This window comes from Penaeus monodon, unplaced genomic scaffold (genome assembly GCF_015228065.2).
Source record: "Penaeus monodon isolate SGIC_2016 unplaced genomic scaffold, NSTDA_Pmon_1 PmonScaffold_1808, whole genome shotgun sequence".
Lineage (NCBI taxonomy): Eukaryota > Metazoa > Arthropoda > Malacostraca > Decapoda > Penaeidae > Penaeus > Penaeus monodon.
In genome coordinates, this window is record NW_023647572.1 from 6,561 (window position 1) to 12,500 (window position 5,940).

The 5,940-nt window shown below is 43.0% G+C and overlaps 1 pseudogene; it reads left to right on the forward strand.

Annotated features, from left to right (window-relative positions):
• Positions 1-669: 669 nt before the first annotated feature.
• Positions 670-4,530, forward strand: LOC119569695 (annotated as a pseudogene).
• Positions 4,531-5,940: the final 1,410 nt, after the last annotated feature.

A 5,940-nucleotide genomic window follows, 5' to 3' on the forward strand; every position in this document is an offset into this window, starting at 1 on the left:
TTCCTCCTCCTCTCCTTCCTCCCCCCCTCTCTCTTTCTCTCTTTCTCTCTCTTTCTCTCCCCTTTCTCTGCTTCTCCTTTCCTCTTTCCCCTCCTCTCCTTTTCCCTTCCCCTTTTCTTTCCCCTTTCCTCTCCTTTCCCTTTTCCTCCCCCTTCTCTCTCTCTTTTTCCTTTTTTTTTCCTTCTCTCTCTCTCTCCCCTCTCTCTCTTCTTTTCTCTCTCTCTTTCTCTCCTTTCTCTCTTTTCTCTCTCTCCTCTCTCCCTATGTAAAGTTCGGCGGGATATATTTTTAGTTAAATAATTATTCATAATTCATTATTGGTTTTCATATAATTCTAACAAGGGCCCCTGTGTGTGTGTGTGTGTGTTTTTGCGTGTGGGTTTTGTGCGTTGTTTGTGGTGTTTTTTGTGTGTGTGTGTGGGGTTTTGTGTGTGTGTGGTGTGTGTTGTGTGTGTGTGTGTTGGGGTGTGTGGTGTGTGTGGTGTGTGTGGCTGTGTGGTGTGTGTGTGTGGTCTGTTTAAAATTTTGTGCGTGATTGTGTTAGGTTATGTAGTCTGTTGGGGTATATGATTGATGGGGGGGCGTGCAAGCTGTGTCTGTAAGTTTTTCTGTGTGTTTTTGCAGTGTTTATTTTGCGTGTGTTTGTTTTGTGTGTGTGTATGGATGTATATGCGTGTGTATGTGCATACGTGTGTGTGTGTGTGTGTGTGTGTGTATGCGTGTGTGGAAATGCGGGTGCATATGTGTTTATACTTGTGCGTTTTGCGCGCGCACATACACACGCACACACACACACAAAACACACAACACCCCACACACACACACACACACAAATACACATTCACACATGCACGCACACACACACACACAAAACACACACAAAACACACCCCACACACACACACACACAACACACACACACACACAAACAGACACATACACACACACATGCACACACACACGCACATACACACACATGCACACGGGCATACACACATGTACACACACGCGCGCGCGCACGCAACACCACACATACACATACGCACACAAACCCCACGCGCACACATACACACATAGTTAAAGAGCACATACACGCACACACAGGCACGCACGCAGTGCACACACACGCCCGCGCGCGCACACACACACACACAGACACACACACACACACACACACAAATTGTGTGTGTGTGTGTGTGTGATACCTTTTTTATGTGTGTTTAGGCTTGTCATTATCATTTGCGCATATGTTGATTTGTCATATATGTCTGATATTTTTGTGTGCGTTTGCATGTGCGTTTCATGCGCCCAACGGTGCTTTGCTGGGCGGCAGGTGAGCGGCAGTGGTCGAGATGAAGGCGTTCGGGGCAGAAAGCGCTCCTGGCCCTCACGGCGGCCGAAGGCTATTTTCGGCTCCCGAACCCCTTTTCGTACGACTGCCAGGGGGCTTGTGCGTCAAGCGGGAGACGACGGAGACCAGAGGGCGCCGATCGCTCGAAGCATGTCAGATCACGTGTGGGAAGTAAGTAACTTTAAAAAAATCATGAAAGTTCGTTCTACTTACACTTAAATAGGTATATCATAGTAGATATCCCCACTTGTAAATACAGTACACCCCAACCCTTTCTCACACACACATGTGTTTATATGTTTATTCAGAAAGGGAGTTATACAGTAAAGAGCGAGAGAGAAATTACAATAAAAATATCTCTTAGGTACGGGTCGTATGGCCGCAGCCGAGGGGTAAAGTGGAACTGTCCAAGAAACAGTCAGCTTTTCCCCTCTTCAGATGCGGGTGACAAAGGCCGCCACTTCTGACAAGCGAGTGGCCAAAATGCTGGAAAACGCCATCCAACATTTCACCCGCAACTCCACTTCCTTCACCCTGACTTCCCACAAATCGAGAAGCAGCCATTAACACCAAGAATTATGAGAACACAAGACACTTCGGCCAGAAGGTAAAAAATGCTTCTAATAAGCGAAATTTTAACCACAGTAATTTCTTTTTGAAATCTATACCTTGTCGAATGCTTTCTACATGAAGACCAACTTATTTCCCCAGAATGAAGACCCTGCCCGGCAGGACCAGTACCGTCAAAGGTCTGAGTATGATAGAGATCAGCTGCGCCAGCGACCCATTTACAGCAGGGAAGAACCCGAGAGTTTCATCCCAAAGGGCGCCTTTCCTGCGGGAGCGCAGTAATCCTGGGGTAGAAAGCCATAACGTCAACATCGAGATCACTGTCACCGGCCTCTGATCGCAAGCTCAGGCTTGATACTGATGAGAGTTACAATCTGGTCATTCAGGTAAAGATCCTTTCTCTTGCGGCAAATATACTTGGTAATTCTTACAAAAATCATTCATCTTACTGGAAAAAATAAAGTTGTAATCTTTGGCGTCTGAATGCTCGGGCTAATAATGCCATTCCCTTTCGACAGACTGTGGAAGACGAAACCACCGCGACCATTTTAGCTTCCACCTACTACGGTGCCCGCCATGCTCTGGAGACGCTCTCTCAACTCATTGCTTACGATGACATCAATAAAGCGGTGCAAATCGTCCGTGATGCTCAAATTCAAGATGCTCCGAGCTTCAAGTAAAAAGGGCTCGCATATCTCGTCTATTTACAAAAACATCAATGTCGAAAACAACACTTTCTGTGCTATAGGGGTAATATGGATTGTTGTAGTAAAGGTTGACGGTTTCCTCAGGTATCGTGGTTTCATGCTGGACACTGGGCGCAACTTCTATCCCAAGGGAAAACCTCATGAAACTCTTTGACTCAATGGCCTACAACAGATGAACTACTTCCACTGGCACATGAACGATGCCGCTTCCTTCCCGATGTACTCCAACCCCGTTCCAAAGATGACATACTATGGGGGCCTATGACGCTAGAAAGGTTTACTATCTAAGGACATCAGAGATATCGTCGAATATGCCAATGTAAGATTTTAGTGATTTCGTTTTCTCTTAATGAATTAAAATATAATTACTCAATCAAAAAATGATTAGGATTTTTGGTACCTGAGGATCAGTACTTCCACGAGTAAGGATTTACTCTGAAAGTACTGTTTACCCTGTGAACTTGTTCTCTAAACTAATTGGTCCCTGGTTCTCGGTAGCTCCGTGGTATCTCTGTGATCCCCCAGATAGGCGGCCCTGCTTTATAACGCTGCTGGCTGGCAGTGGGCCGAAAAGGAGGGCAAAAGGGAAGTTGCTCTCTGCACAGACTCGGTAAGAAGCCCCCTTTTGTCTGTTGATTTTGTGGGCATTTATTTGCGCGTGGTGGGCATGTGTTATGTTATGCGTTAATACTATATTTTTGTTAAGTAATTTATCAGAAATTACGTTTTCATTGCAGAATGAGCCATGGTTTGAACTGAGCAAAGAGCCTCCATCTGGCCAGATGAACCCGGTCAACCCAGAGGTCTACCCGATCCTTGGCGAGCTATACCGCGATCTCATGGATTACTTTGACCCTGAGATGGTGCACATGGGCGGTGATGATGTGAGTAACCATTTACTACTAAAAGATCCTCATGCTTTTACTGGTGTCCTAAAGTTCGTAATATTCGCTTTCTCGTTATATTTACATTTCTTTCATTCCCCAGGTAAGTTTCAAGTGCTGGCAGTCTTCTGAGGAGATCCAGCAATATCTCTCCCAAAACAAACTTGAATCCACAAGCCGCCAATACTTCGAGCTGTGGAACACTTACCAGAGCAATGCTTACAGTAAGCTCCAGGAAGCCGCTCAGGGACGCAAAGTCACACACCTGTTATTCATTCCTCGTCGTTTGCTCGCAATTACATCAACAAAGATGCATACATTATCCAGCTCAATGAAAATGCTGCTGATACTGCGATAGCTGACTACATCAACAATGGATACAAAGTAATTTTATCTAACCAAGACCAGTGGAATCTAAACTGCGTGACCAGCACATGGATAGGTGAGAAGGCTAACAACTGCCCACAGGTAACACCTACATGGGAAAACTTCTATAGTAACAGTCCTTTTGATATTCTTTCCGACCAAGGAGTCACCATTGCTCGGTCTGACCTTGTTGGCAGCCAACAGTCCAGTAACCTAAGGGACCTTGTTCTTGGAGGAGAAGCAACCCTTCAGAGTCACGAAATCGACAACAATGGTCTCCAGTCTAAAATCGGCCCCGCCTCTCCGCCTTCGCTGAGAGGCTTTGGACTGATCCTATCGACAGTGGCTTCCTTGATACTGGCTTTACTCAAAAGAGACTCAATATTCAACGTACGAGGATGGTCTTCCGTGGTATCCGGGTTGACCCTCTCCAGCCTGAGTACTGCATGCAGGATGAAAGTGCCTGCTACAGCAAGGAGCAGTATCGCGCCCGTAAATCTCCTGGTAACTAGTAGGTGAAGATATAAACAAGTTATTATTCACATCTAAATTTCCCTTTATGTGTTGCACTCTACAGCGGATAAACATATACTATGAGCAGCATTTAATGTTATCAAGTGTGATGCACTTACAATAAATGGTGAAAAAAAATGTTAAAGCAGCATTATTTCCTATCTTTATTACATACTCATAAATAAATATATGTACAAACTAAATGTCAAAGCTATACAAAAATAACGGCAAGGTCAAGAGCATTTTCAGGGATTAAAAAAAAATGGTTCCCTCGCTATAATGCCCCATCAACATTACCTTATCTGATTTTACTTATTTTTTAAGTCGTTTCGGAACAAGAGATAATAGTCGAATGTGAATTCCCTGTTGGTGATTTTGAATACCAATATGCACATTAGTTCTGATGTTTACATTCACACATATAGTCAATAGCTTTTTTAGTAGCTTGTAAAATTGCTGGTCAAGAAATAAGTAATAGTCGAATGAACAGAACTCGCATTTCTTTAGATTTATGAAAAATCATAAGTAATTTAAGATGCCCACATTTGAGAATAAAAAAAAAGGAAAAGAAAGAAAAAAAGGCATCAAATAAAAATGATAATATCAGTAATGGTGAAAATTATAATAATGATAGTAACAGTTGCAATAAGAATCTGACAGTGAGGGTGGAGAATAACTTGACACAGACATCAGTTCAGCCGAAGACAGATATTAATCAGTAGCGTGTCGGCCCCTTCGCATTTCTATTCCTTTTTTCACGAGAATGCAGTTTTCGAAAATTTAAGAAATGTTTAAGGAAATAAGTCGTCAAAATCCGTACACTTATCGTGCATCACAAAAAAAGCATCGCAGAACTGCGTTTTCTTAGAATGAACCTTTGTAGTGGAACTTCATATAGCGTCAGAATAGCTTTCAAAGCAATTCAGAATCAGAAAAAATTATATCCCCAATTGCCTATATTTGCGTTGACAAACCCTCACGATTAGCCAGCAAGCTTTACGTAATGTCCATTTTTTGGATGTTATCATAATACCATAATGAGGATTATTTGTTGGTTTGATACATATATACATATACCATATATATGATGTGTTTGTGTGTATATATATATATATATAGATATATATATTTTTATATAATATATATATGTGTGGTGTGGTGTGTGTGTGTGTGTGTGTGTGTATGTGTGTGTGTGTGTGTTGTGTGTGTGTGTATTTATAAGACTGTCACGACGGCAATTTGAGTTTCGACGAGGGTTCGAGTCACCGGCCGGCGCATGTGTTCCCTTAGGGCAAGGAACTTTCACCTCGATTGCCTACCTAAAAACGACATATCGCCTTGATCGCATGTGTCGCCGTAGGGGAAGTCACCGCCGTGGCACAACCGCGGTTGATTATGAAGGGCATTCAATCAGGCACGGGTGCACTGCCATTATACCCTCTCAGTGATGAATTGAGAGAGGCCTATGTCCCTGTAGTGTGAATGAATGGCTGTTGAAAAAAAAAAGAAAAAAAAAGAAAAACAAAAAAAAAAAAAAAAAAAAAAAAATA